Here is a 14517-nt window from a genome sequence, read left to right on the forward strand (position 1 = left end):
GGGGGGGGGGGGGGGGGCTTGTTACCCGCTAGTACCCAACTACTGCTTCCCTCCGTGGTCCCCATACACTGTCAGGAGATGTCTTTTATAGTGGATTAGAATGTATATGATCTGAAAACAAACTCAAATAGGACACTCACCTATTTGTTAAGACAAAGCAAACACCCATGGAAAATTGTATTCCCTCGTTCGCGTGCTGCGCAGTGTTGGCAACTTTCTCCGAAAAGTCCAACTTCTGTGAAATCCAACTTCAGTGAAGGCTACCCGGTGCTGTAGCTGGAATCAAGTGCATGATCTATATATCTATAGGCAACCTGCTGTAATTCAGCCAATAACATAGCGAGTTACAAATTCGGTAATAGAACAGAAAACAGCGTCGAGTCGAATTATTTTTCAATTCCTTCTCTAACATATCGATTAGTTACTATTGCGCCTAAAGGTGTGTGTGTGTGTGTGTGTGTGAGAAAGTCGCTCTCTCTGTTGCCAATCACCACTCCTACTTTGTTTCTCTGCATGGATGACAGATAATCATCACAGTTCACTATGAGGAGGATGGCGAAGGATCTGCAACCAGCCGAGCAAGGGTGAGTAGACCTAGGTTTTAACCAAGGTATTATGGTGCGCTATTCTAGAGTTCCAAATCCATCATTTACAGAATACGTTTTCAGGAATGATAGGCTAGACAACTTTGTTGCGCAATATGTCTCCAAAGTAAACATCTTGTAAACAATATTTTAAAATGCTTAGTTACTGAAGTGCTATAATTCAAAAACCTATTGCGCCTCTTCCATGAAACCCTTTAGTTCTCTGAAATATTTTAGATTTGTGACAGGGTTATGTATGTTTTTTAAACGTTTTTTTATGAAATGATATGCCTTAACAAAGTAAAATATTCCTTCCCGTGAACTTGGTGCCGCAACGTCACTTGGACCTTTGACTGTAGTTACAGTGTTTATTACAGAATGACAACTCAGTGAAGATAAGATTATTCAACCTTCGATATCACTATGAAGACACAGACACACAACCACCAGTCGTCCTAGTAGCCAGCCACATAACTTTGTGACATTTAGAATGTTTTTCAAACCTGTAACTAAACTTAAGACATATCATGAACGTTGTTTTTATTACACTAAAATTATTACCCAATGGATTAGTATCTTACTATTTAGCCAGAGGGAGACCTTGTTGCACATTAGTTGGAATGTAGCTTTTTCTTTGTTTAATTTAAATTAAACATGTACTATTTAAATTGGTAGACTACTGTAGACAGCAGACATTATTGTAGGAGTGTGCAATAATGCTGTCTTGTTTGTGAAGTCTGACTCAATGTTAGCTGGTCAGAGCTAGTTAGAGGCTAGTTAGAGGTCAAAGTTCACTTATTGAGTTTTCTTCAAGAATATCAGCTTGATCATTACGTGTGTTTGTGCAGGTCTGGGTGGATCTCCAGTTGGCTTCCATCCTGGTGTCCCACCTCCCTCTCTCAGCTGAAGGATGCAGAAGACAAAATGCTCAAGTGTAAGAGTGTGTGTGTGTGTGTTTCCCCTCCGAACTATCATACTTACACATCTCATCTCCTCTCTTTTCACGCTCTCCCTCCCTGTTCCCTCTGTCTTTCTCCTCCATCCCTGTCTCTTCTGACAGCTGTGAAGGCCCCATTCTCCAGGCAGCATGTCCGGATATCCAACGGCAACTATCTCTGGACCTTAGCCTTCACCTCTCACATCAAGCTCCATCCCTCTCTCCCACCCCAGCCTCAACCCCATCCCTCTCTCCCACCCCAGCCTCAGCCCCAACCACATATCTCTCTACCACCCCATAGCCAGCCCCATCCCTGTTCTCCACAGCCCTCTCTCCAGCCCTGTCCTCCCCTGGTGCTGCTCCATGGGTTTGGGGGTGGTGTGGGTCTGTGGGCCCAGAACCTGGACTCTCTGTGTGGCAGTGGAGCCGTGTATGCCCTGGATCTTCTGGGGTTTGGACAGAGCAGCCGGCCCCTGTTCAGCGTGGACCCCCAGGGGGCAGAGGAGCAGTTCCTAGGGGCCCTGGAGGAGTGGAGGGACAGGATGGGCCTGGAGGAGATAGTCCTGCTGGGACACAACCTGGGAGGATACCTGGCTGCTGCTTACACACTCACACACCCACACAGGTGAGAGAGAGGAGAGCGAGGAAAGGTAGTGTGTGTGGGTGTGTGTGTGTTCATACTAGAGGTCGACCGATTAATCAGAATGGCCGATTAATTAGGGCCGATTTCAAGTTTTCATAACAATCGGAAATCTGTATTTTTGGACCGATTTGGCTGATTATTATTATTATTATTATTATTTTTTTTTTTTTACACCTTTATTTAACTAGGCAAGTCAGTTAAGAACAAATTCTTATTTTCAATGACGGCCTAGGAACGGTGGGTTAACTGCCTTGTTCAGGGGCAGAACGACAGATTTTTACCTTGTCAGCTCGGGGATTCGTTTTTGCAACCTTCCGGTTACTAGACCAACGCTCTAACCACCTGCCTTACATTGCACTCCACGAGGAGCCTGCGTGGCAGGCTGACTACCTGTTACGCGAGGGCAGCAAGAAGCCAAGGTAAGTTGCTAGCTAGCATTAAACTTATAAAAAATAATCAATCTTCACATAATCACTAGTTAACTACACATGGTTGATGATATTACTAGTTTATCTAGCGTGTCCTGCATTGCATATAATCGATGCGGTGCTGTTAATTTCTCATCGAATCACAGCCTACTTCGCCAAACGGGTGATGATTTAGCACTGTCGTTGCACCAAACCTAACCATAAATATCAATGCCTTTCTTTAAAATCAATACACAAATATATATTTTTAAACCTGCATATTTAGTTAATATTGCCTGCTAACAGGAATTTCTTAATATTAGGGAAATTGTGTCACTTCTCTTGCGTTCTGTGCAAGCAGTCAGGGTATATGCAGCAGTTTGGGCCGCCTGGCTCGTTGCGAACTGTGTGAAGTCCATTTATTCCTAACAAAGATCGTAATTCATTTGCCAGAATTGTACATAATTATGACATAACATTGAAGGTTGTACAATGTAACAGCAATATTTAGACTTAGGGATGCCACCCGTTAGATAAAATACGTAACGGTTCCGTATTTCACTGAAATAATAAACATTTTGTTTTCGAAATGATAGTTTCCGGATTCGACCATGTTAATGACCAAAGGCTCGTATTTCTGTGTGTTATTATGTTATAATTAAGTCTATGATTTGATATTTGATAGAGCAGTCTGACTGAGCGATGGTAGGCAGCAGCAGGTTCGTATGCATTAATTCGAACAGCACTTTCGTGCATTTTGCCAGCAGCTCTTCGCAATGCTTCAAGCATTGAGCTGTTTATGACTTCAAGCCTATCAACTCCCGAGATTAGGCTGGTGTAACCGATGTGAAATGGCTAGCTAGTTAGCGGGGTGCGCGCTAATAGCGTTTCAATCGGTGACGTCACTCGCTCTGAGACTTGTAGTAGTTGTTCCCCTTGCTCAGCAAGGGCCACGGCTTTTGTGGAGCGATGGGTAACGATGCTTCGAGGGTGGCTGTTGTCGATGTGTTCCTGGTTCGAGCTCAGGTAGGGGCGAGGAGAGGGACGGAAGCTATACTGTTACACTGGCAATACTAAAGTGCCTATAAGAACATCCAATAGTCAAAGGTATATGGAATACAAATAGTATAGAGAGAAATAGTCCTATAATTCCTATAATAACTACAACCTAAAACTTCTTACCTGGAAATAGTGAAGACTCATGTTAAAAGGAACCACCAGCTTTCATATGTTCTCATGTTCTGAGCAAGGAACTTAAAAGTTTGCTTTTTTACATGGCACATAGTGACTTTTACTTTCTTCTCCAACACTTTGTTTTTGCATTATTTAAACCGAATTGAACAATGTTATTATTATTTGAGGCTAAAATGAATTTATTGTGTATTATATTAAGTTCAAATAAGTGTTCATTCGATAATTGTTGTAATGTCATTATTACAAATACATTTTTAATCGGCCGATTAATCGGCACCGGCTTTTTTTGGGCCTCAATAATCGGTACGGCGTTGAAAAATCATAATCGGTCAACCCTCTAGTTCATACACGTGTTCACACTGTGTGTGTTTATAGGGTAAAGCACTTGATCCTGGTGGAAGCCCTGGGCTTCCCGGCCCGTCCAGAGAGCCTAGATCAGGAGAAGTCTATCCCAGTGTGGATCAGAGCCATGGGGCTGTCATGAGTCCCTTCAACCCCCTGGCTGGACTTAGACTGGCCGGACCACTGGGTTCGATATACACACATACACACACACACCGCAAGCATGTATACTACACCAACACAACGCATACACTATGCATGACACACACACACACACACACACACCACACACACACACACACACACACCACACACACACACACACACACACACACACCACACACACACACACACACACACACACACACACACACACACACACACACACAACACCAACACACACACACACTACACGCACAAGCACAAGTGGAAAGAATTGCCAGATTTTCAAAACCAAAGGTGTTAATATACATATCCCTCCCTCCATTCCTCCCCTATCACTCTCACCATCCTTTCCTCCTCCTCCCATCTTCTCTCTCCATCCTTTCCTCCTTCCTCCCCATCTTCCTCTCATCTCTCTTCCTCCATTCCCCCATCACTCTCTCCATCCTTTCCTCCATTCCTCCCCCATCTTCTCTCCATCCTTTCCTCCATCCTCCCCCATCCACTCCTCCATCCTTTCCTCCATTCCTCCCCATCTTCTCTCTCCATCCTTTCCTCCATTCCTCCCCATCCACTCTCCATCCTTTCTCCATTCCCCCCATCATCTCTCCATCCTTTCCTCCATTCCTCCCCCATCCACTCTCCATCCTTTCCTCCATTCCTCCCCATCCACTCTCTCCATCCTTCCTCCATTCCTCCCCATCCCTCTCTTCCATCCTTTCCTCCATTCCTCCCCATCCTTTTCTCCATCCTTTCCTCCATTCCTCCCCCATCCTCTCTCTCCATCCTTTCCTCCATTCCTCCCCATCCACTCTCTCCATCCTTTCGTCCATTCCTTCCTCCTTCTCCTCTTCTTCTCTCTCTCAGGTCCTATGTTGATCCAGACCATCAGGTCAGATTTTAAACAGAAGTACTCTTCAGTGTTTGATGACAACACCGTATCAGACTACATCTACCATCTTAACGTACAGACGCCAAGGTACAGTAGGTACACACACACACACAAATGTACATGCACACACACACATACAGTAACACCGGTTCTCTGTTCATAGTGGTGAAACAGCGTTTAGGAACATGACGGTACCATATGGTTGGGCTAAGAGACCAATGTTAGATCGTATTGGACAGATCCAACCAGACATTCCAATATCCATCATCTATGGGTCCCGATCCAGTATTGACAGCGACTCGGGATACACTATCCAGAAAATCCGACCAGATGTGGACATCATCGTGAGTTAATTATTCATGTACCAAGTTTTCTGAATGTGTTATGAAATAGACTGGTCATTCACGCACAGCAATGTACAGTTGTTGTTTTTCGATGTCAAGTGTTTCTCTTTTTTGGTCTCTCTATCCCTCACTTCAATCTCTCACTCTTTCTCTTTCTCTTTTTCTCTCTAGGTGATAAGGGGAGGAGGTCACTATGTGTTTGCTGACCAGCCAGACGACTTCAATCAGAACGTTCTTCACATCCTGGCCAGGATGGAGGGAGATAAGGAGAAGAGGGGATGAGGAGTGGTGTGCATGAGAAGGAAGGGAAATGAGGAGAGAGGTGAGAGGAGAAGATTGAGGGTTGAGTAAAGAATGGAAGATGAGATGGGGAGAAGAGGCAGTAAAGGAGGGGGAGAAGGAGAGAGACATGGAGGAGTTGTTACAACTTCTTGGCTCTGAGGAGAAGGAGGACGATTGTTACATTCAGACTTTGAACACACACTTTCCTCACTGAGGACGTACTAGCGCTAGGCTGGTATGCGATGGTTAGATCATCATTTTGTTTTAGATTGATATGAGATGGCTTGCTAATGATCTATGCTGACATAAGCTGCCGCTGGCCCATGTTGACTTCAATGCTTGCCACAGTTGTGTCAAGTTGGCTGGATGTCCTCTGGGTGGTGGAGCATTCTTGATACACACGGGAACCTGTTGAGTGTGAAAAACTCAGCAGCGTTGCATTTCTTGACGCAAACCGGTGCGCCTGGCACCTACTACCATATCCCATTCAAAGGCACTTAAATATTTTGTCTTGCCCATTCACCTTCTGAATGGCACACATACACAATCCATGTCTCGATTGCCTCAAGGCTTTAAAATCCTTCTTTAACCTGTCTCCTCCCCTTTATCTACACTGATTTAAAGTGGATTTAACAAGTGACATCAATAAGGGATCATGGCTTTCACCTGGTCAGTCTATGTTGTGGAAAGAGCAGGTGTTCATAATGTTTTGTACACTCAGTGTGTGGGTCGATATATGATATATATATTAACTATACTACATCCACCTCTCATCAGTATGCCCCTGTACAGCCAGTGAAGGCAATGTTGTGTATATCATCTTTGTAAAGAAATGTCAAATGTATTGTTTTCTTAAATATAGAATAATGTACATTAATGTTTTGCTTGTTGACAAATGTCCATAGTATCATGTCTCAAAGCTGCTACCAGTATGCTAAAACTTTATATTCACAGAGTAAGCAAGGGAACAGAGAGACCCCTAAAAAATGTATTCTAAGAAACTGTTGAGCAATGTTTTAATGCTTGAGGAAGGAGAGTTGATCCCAAAGGAAAAACTTGTTTTCTGTGGTGAACTAGTATAAAGTTGACTGGGGTTTTTCTTTCTTATTTGACACTTCACCCACACTGTTGCCTAACTAACCTCCATAGGCAGACTGGTCCAGTCTCCCGTCATGTTTGAGATTGACTATTTTGCAGTCCGCGACTAATGCCTGACTGATCTACAATTACCCTGTATCCTAAATAACTACTCATTATGATCAGTCAGTTCGCTCTGTCGGTGATCAATAATTAAGCAAATTTGATGCTCTTGAACATGACCTCTCTACAGAGCCAGCTCTGCAAATGTACCACACAACAGGATAAAGGATATTTTCATCAAAATAATGTTCTTTATGATATGAGGACTGGTATGGAGGCCATATTATTTACTATTGTTCGTATTCTTATCTTTTATTTCTTTTTGTTGTTGTCGAACCTATAAATAATAATTTCAATGGACGGTTTATACCGTGTGTATCCTGTACATACAACTAATAAAACCAACTATTGGATGTTTCATTTGTTCATTTATTGATTATCATCGCTCAGATAATATCTTTATTCCCATCTCAAACTGCTCACTGTGCCATACTTCCAAGTCTTGTTCATTACTCAACTGAGGAAGCCTGGATGGAAGCAGAGGCTAAGCTTTTACCAGTAGGGGAGTAATGGTAGTGTCAGGCTGGGGCCACAAGGGGGCAGGGTAGCACAGTGTCAGTTTTCTATGATGACAATAATAACACCACAGAGTCAGTTACATCGTCTTCTCCACTCCACAGCATGACATGACATCTTTACATACTCACTAATCTGAGCAAAATACTAAAGAGGCATTCCAGGATTGGTACATCCATTTTCCAGCCCCATCCCGGCCTCTGCTGTTAACAAAAACAAGAGGCAGAGGTGTTGTTTTTTCAATCCCAGATTTCCCCTTTAAAAGGTTTCAAGCACAAACACAAATCCAGTGGTTTTAAGCAGGTGCTGGAGGTCAAAGAATATGTTCAGCAAAAAGTAAAACTTCCCACACTATGACCTGTTAAGTGTGTTGAAACGTTCCAGCCCTTAGGTCTTGGTGCACTTTCACTTAGAGAAAATTCAGGACTGTCCCAATGCCAATTTCTAAGAGGATACATCATGATCAATGTCTTCCCCTAAATGGAAGTACACACACACACACACACACAGAGGCCCAAAGACACACTAATTCTCCATACACAGACACCAGTAGTCAAACACACTCTAGCTTTCTGCTTCTCAATCAATCCCACATCCGTAGCTAATGCAGTGCTGGGCCCTCCTCAGGAAGCTTTAGGTCTATTAGTGTACATGTTTTACTTGATGTAACATACATATCTGTACCAGTGTTTTAACTTGATGTAACATACATATCTGTCCCAGTGTTTTAACTGATGTAACATACATATCTGTCCAGTGTTTTTAACTTGATGTAACATACATATCTGTACCAGTGTTTTAACTTGATGTTATATACATATCTGTACCAGTGTTTTAACTTGATGTAACATACATATCTGTCCAGTGTTTTATCTTGATGTAACATACTACTGTCCAGTGTTTTAACTTGATGTTTAATACATTATGTACCAGTGTTTTAACTTTGATGTTTATACTAATCTGTCCCAGTGTTTTAATCTTAATGGTACATAACTATTCTGTCCAGTGTTTTATCTGATGTAACATACATATTGTCCCAGTGTTTTAACTTGATGTATATACATATCTGTCCCAGTGTTTTAACTTGATGTAATATACATATCTGTCCCAGTGTTTTAAACTTGATGTAACATACATCTGTACCAGTGTTTATCTTGATTTAACATACATATCTGTCCCAGTGTTTTAACTTAATGTACATACATATCTGTCCCAGTGTTTTATTTGATGTAACATACATATCTGTACCAGTGTTTTAACTTGATGTAACATACATATTGTACAGTGTTTTACTTGATGTATACATACATATCTGTACCAGTGTTTTAACTTGATGTAACATACATATCTGACCAGTGTTTTTTAACTTTGTTATGATAACATACATGTCCTGTCAGTGTTTTAACTTGATGTAACATACTATTCTGTCCCCAGTGTTTTAACTTGATGTAATAATATCTGTACCAGTGTTTATAACTTGATGTTATATACATATCTGTCCCAGTGTTTTTCTTAGATGTACATACATATCTGTCCAGTTGTTTTACTTGATGTAACATACATATCTGTCCCATGTTTTTTATCTTGATGTAACATACATATCTGTCCCATGTTTTTATCTTGATTGTAACATACATATCTGTCCCGTGTTTTAACTTGATGTTATATACATATCTGTACCAGTGTTTTAACTTGATGTTATATACATATCTGTCCAGTGTTTTAATCTTGATGTAACATACATATCTGTCCCAGTGTTTTAACTTGATGTTATATACATATCTGTACCAGTGTTTTAACTTGATGTTATATACATATCTGTCCCAGTGTTTTAACTTGATGTAACATATCATATCTGTCCCAGTGTTTTAACTTAATGTAAACATACATATCTGTACCAGTGTTTTAACTTGATGTAACATACATATCTGTGCCAGTGTTTTAATTTGATGTAACACATATCTGTCCAGTGTTTTAACTTGATGTTAATTACATATCTGTACAGTGTTTTAACTTGATGTTTTATACATATCTGTCCCAGTGTTTTAACTTGATGTAACATACATATCTGTCCCGTGTTTTAACTTGATGTATATACATAATTGTCCCAGTGTTTTAACTTGATGTAACATACATATCTGTACCAGTGTTTTAACTTGATGTAACATACATATCTGCCCAGTGTTTTAACTTAATGTAACATACATATCTGTCCCAGTGTTTTATCTTGATGTAACATACATATTGTACCAGTGTTTTAACTTGATGTAACATACATATCTGTACCCGTGTTTTAACTTGAGTGACATACATATCTGTACCAGTGTTTTAACTTGATGTAAATATCATATCTGTACCAGGTGTAACTTGATGTACAATACATATCTGTCCCAGTGTTTTAACTTGATGTAACATACATATCTGTACCAGTGTTTTAACTTGATGTTATATACATATCTGTACCAGTGTTTTTAACTTGATGTAACATACATATGTTCCCAGTGTTTTATCTTGATGTAACAATACATATCTGTCCCAGTGTTTTAACTTGATGTTTAATACATATCTGTACCAGTGTTTTAACTTGATTTACTATACATATCTGTCCCAGTGTTTTTCTTAATGGTACATACATATCTGTCCCAGTGTTTTTATTTGATGTCAATACATATCTGTCCAGTGTTTTACTTGATGTAATATACATATCTGTCCAGTGTTTTAACTTGATGTATATACATATCTGTCCAGTGTTTTAACTTGATGTAACATACATATCTGTACCAGTGTTTTATTTTGATGTAACAATACATATCTGTCCCAGTGTTTTAACTTAATGTAACATACATATCTGTCCCAGTGTTTTATCTTGATGTAACATACATTCTGTACCAGTGTTTTTAACTTGATGTAACATCATATCTGTCCAGTGTTTTAACTTGATGTAACATACATATCTGTACCAGTGTTTTAACTTGATGTAACATACATATCTGTACCAGTGTTTTAACTTGATGTAACATACATATCTGTCCCAGTGTTTTAACTTGATGTAACATACATATCTGTACCAGTGTTTTAACTTGATGTTATATACATATCTGTACCAGTGTTTTAACTGATGTAACATACATATCTGTCCCAGTGTTTATCTTGATGTAAACATACATATCTGTCCAGTGTTTTAACTTGATGTTATATACATATCTGTACGTGTTTAACTTGATGTTATATACATATTCTGTCCCAGTGTTTTTAACTCTTAATGTACATACATATCTGTCCAGTGTTTTATACTTATGTAACATACATATCTGTCCAGTGTTTTAATCTTGATGTAAATACATATCTGTCCCAGTGTTTTATCTTGATGTAACTACATATCTGTCCCAGTGTTTACTTGATGTTATATACATATCTGTACCAGTGTTTTAACTTTGATGTTAATATCATATCTGTCCCAGTGTTTTTCTGAATGTAACATACATATCTGTCCAGTGTTTTAACTTGATGTAACATACATATCTGTACCAGTGTTTTAACTTGATGTTATATACATATCTGTCCCAGTGTTTTAACTTGATGTAACTACATATCTGTCCCAGTGTTTTACTTATGTAACATACATATCTGTACCAGTGTTTTAACTTGATGTACATACATATCTGTCCCAGTGTTTTATCTTGATGTAACATACATATCTGTCCCAGTGTTTTAACTTGATGTTATATACATATCTGTACCAGTGTTTTAACTTGATGTTATATACAAATATCTGTCCCAGTGTTTTACTTGATGTAATATACATATCTGTGTCAGTGTTTTTAACTTGATGTTATATACATATCTGTCCAGTGTTTTAACTTGATGTAACATACATATCTGTACCAGTGTTTTATCTGAATGTAATAATATATCTGTCCAGTGTTTTAACTTAATGTAACATACATATCTTTCCCAGGTTTTATTCTTGATGTAACATACATATCTGTCCAGTGTTTTAACTTGATGTAACATACATATCTTGTACCAGTGTTTTAACTTGATGTAACATACATATCTGTACCAGTGTTTTAAACTTGATGTAACATCATATCTGTACCCGTGTTTTAACTTGATGTAACATACATATCTGTCCCAGTGTTTTAAACTTGATGTAACATACATATTGTACAGTGTTTTAACTGATGTTATATACATATCTGTACCAGTGTTTTAACTTGATGTAACATACATATCTTGTCCCAGTGTTTTAACTTGATGTTATATTACATATCTGTACCAGTGTTTTAACTTGATGTTAATCATATCTGTCCCAGTGTTTTATCTTAATGGTACATACATATCTGTCCAGTGTTTTATCTTGATGTAACATACATATCTGTCCCAGTGTTTTATCTTGAATGTACATACATATCTGTTTCAGTGTTTTTATCTTGATGTAACATACATATCTGTCCCAGTGTTTTTAACTTGATGTATATATACATATCTGTACCAGTTTTTTAACTTGATGTTATATACATATCTGTCCAGTGTTTTATTCTTGATGTAACATACATATCTGTCCAGGGTTTTAACTTGATGTTATATACATATCTGTACCAGTGTTTTAACTTGATGTTATTACATATCTGTCCCCAGTGTTTTAACTTGATGTAACATACATATCTGTCCAGTGTTTTAACTTAAATGTAACATACATATCTGTACCAGTGTTTTAACTTGATGTACATACATATCTGTCCAGTGTTTTATCTTGATGTAACATACATATCTGTCCAGTGTTTTAACTTGATGTTATATACATATCTGTACCAGTGTTTTATCTTGATGTTATTTAATACATTCTGTCCCAGTGTTTTTCTTAATGGTACATACATATCTGTCCAGTGTTTTATCTTGATTGTTAACATACATATCTGTCCAGTGTTTTAACTTGATGTTATATACATATCTGTACCAGTGTTTTAATTGATGTTATAATACATATCTGTACCAGTGTTTTTAACTTGATGTAACTACATATCTGTCCAGTGTTTTAACTTGATGTTATATAATATCTGTCCAGTGTTTTAACTTGATTGTACTATTATACATATCTGTCCCCAGTGTTTTATCTTGATGTAACATACATATCTGTCCCAGTGTTTTAACTTGAATGTAACATACATATCTGTCCCAGTGTTTTACTTGATGTAACATACTATTCTGTCCCAGTGTGTTTATCTCTTGATGTAACATACATTCTGTCCCAGTGTTTTACTTGATGTAACATACATATCTGTCCAGTGTTTTATCTTGATGTAACATACATATCTGTCCCAGTGTTTTAACTTGATGTAACATACATATCTGTCCAGTGTTTTAACTTGATGTTATTACATATCTGTCCCAGTGTTTTAACTTGATGTAATACATATCTGTCCCAGTGTTTTAACTTGATGTATACATATCTCGTCCCAGTGTTTTAACTTGATGTACATACATATCTGTCCCAGTGTTTATATTGATGTAACATACATATCTGTCCCAGTGTTTTATTTAATGTACATACATATCTGTCCAGTGTTTATTGATGCACTACATTCTGTCCAGTGTTTTAACTTAATGTAACATATATATCTGTCCCAGTGTTTTACTTGATGTACAATACATATCTGTCCCAGTGTTTTAACTTAATGTAACATACATATCTGTCCAGTGTTTTAACTTAATGTAACATACATATCTGTCCCAGTGTTTTATGTTCAATGTAACATACATATCTGTCCCAGTGTTTTAACTTAATGTAACATACATTTTGTCCCAGTGTTTTTAACTTGATGTTATATACATATCTGTCCCAGTGTTTTAACTTGATGTAACATACATATCTGTCCCAGTGTTTTAACTTGATGTAACATACATATCTGTCCCAGTGTTTTAACTTAATGTAACATACATATCTGTCCCAGTGTTTTAACTTGATGTATATACATATCTGTCCCAGTGTTTTAAACTTGATGTAAACATACATATCTGTCCCAGTGTTTTAACTTGATGTAACATACATATCTGTCCCAGTGTTTTAACTTGATGTAACATACATATCTGTCCCAGTGTTTTAACTTGATGTTTAATTACATATCTGTCCCAGTGTTTTAACTTGATGTTATTACATATCTGTCCCAGTGTTTAAATTGATGTTGATCTGCATGTCTGCCTGAGTGTCTGTTAGGGCCATTGGGGCGTGGTGCAGTGCAGGGGGGGATATAAATCATTGAACAGAAGATATGATTTATAACGGCTGTTCCCTGTCTCACTGTCCTTTTCTTTCTTTTTTCTCTCATTCCCTCCCTCCGTGCATCTTTCTTTTTCATTCTTTCCTACCACTGTCTGGACTGTGTGTGTGTGTGGTATTTAATCCCAGTTGAATGGATGATACTGATCTATAGGGACTTGATCTACTTCAGGATGCAAAACCCTCTCAGGAAGGACGATATAGAGAGAGGGAGGGGAGAGAGATAAAGAGGGAAAGAGAGACAGGCGAGAGAGAGAAGAGAGGGGAGAGAAAGGGAGAGAGAGATAAAGAGGGAAAGAGAGACAGGGCAAGAGAGAGACAGAGGGAGAGAGAGAGGGAGTGGAGAAAGGGGGGTACACTCATTTTAAAGTGGAAATGTATAACTTTAGAATTGTTTTTTAAACTTTGAATACTACAAGTTTGCATTTGCAGGAAAATTCTCAGGAACAAAAAGTGATCAAATTAAGAAGCACCATACACACGCATGCACGCACACACACCACAAAGAGTATTGGCAGCTCTTCGCTGCCTGCTGTCTTCCGATAAATGGACGTTAATTCTAAAGTGATACAAAGACAGATAAACACACACACACACACACCACACACACACACACACACACACACAACACACACACACACACACACACACACACACACACACACAACACAACACCTTGCTCAGCACACCACACCATCACACACAACAGCATGATGTCAAACACACAGCTAATC

The 14517-nt window shown here is 38.6% G+C and overlaps 1 pseudogene; it reads left to right on the forward strand.

The window, feature by feature from the left end:
• Window positions 1-466: 466 nt before the first annotated feature.
• LOC111955579 (1-acylglycerol-3-phosphate O-acyltransferase ABHD5-like) lies at window positions 467-7307 on the forward strand (annotated as a pseudogene).
• The last annotated feature ends 7210 nt before the right edge of the window (window positions 7308-14517 follow it).

This window comes from Salvelinus sp. IW2-2015, linkage group LG31 (genome assembly GCF_002910315.2).
Source record: "Salvelinus sp. IW2-2015 linkage group LG31, ASM291031v2, whole genome shotgun sequence".
Classification (NCBI taxonomy): domain Eukaryota; kingdom Metazoa; phylum Chordata; class Actinopteri; order Salmoniformes; family Salmonidae; genus Salvelinus; species Salvelinus sp. IW2-2015.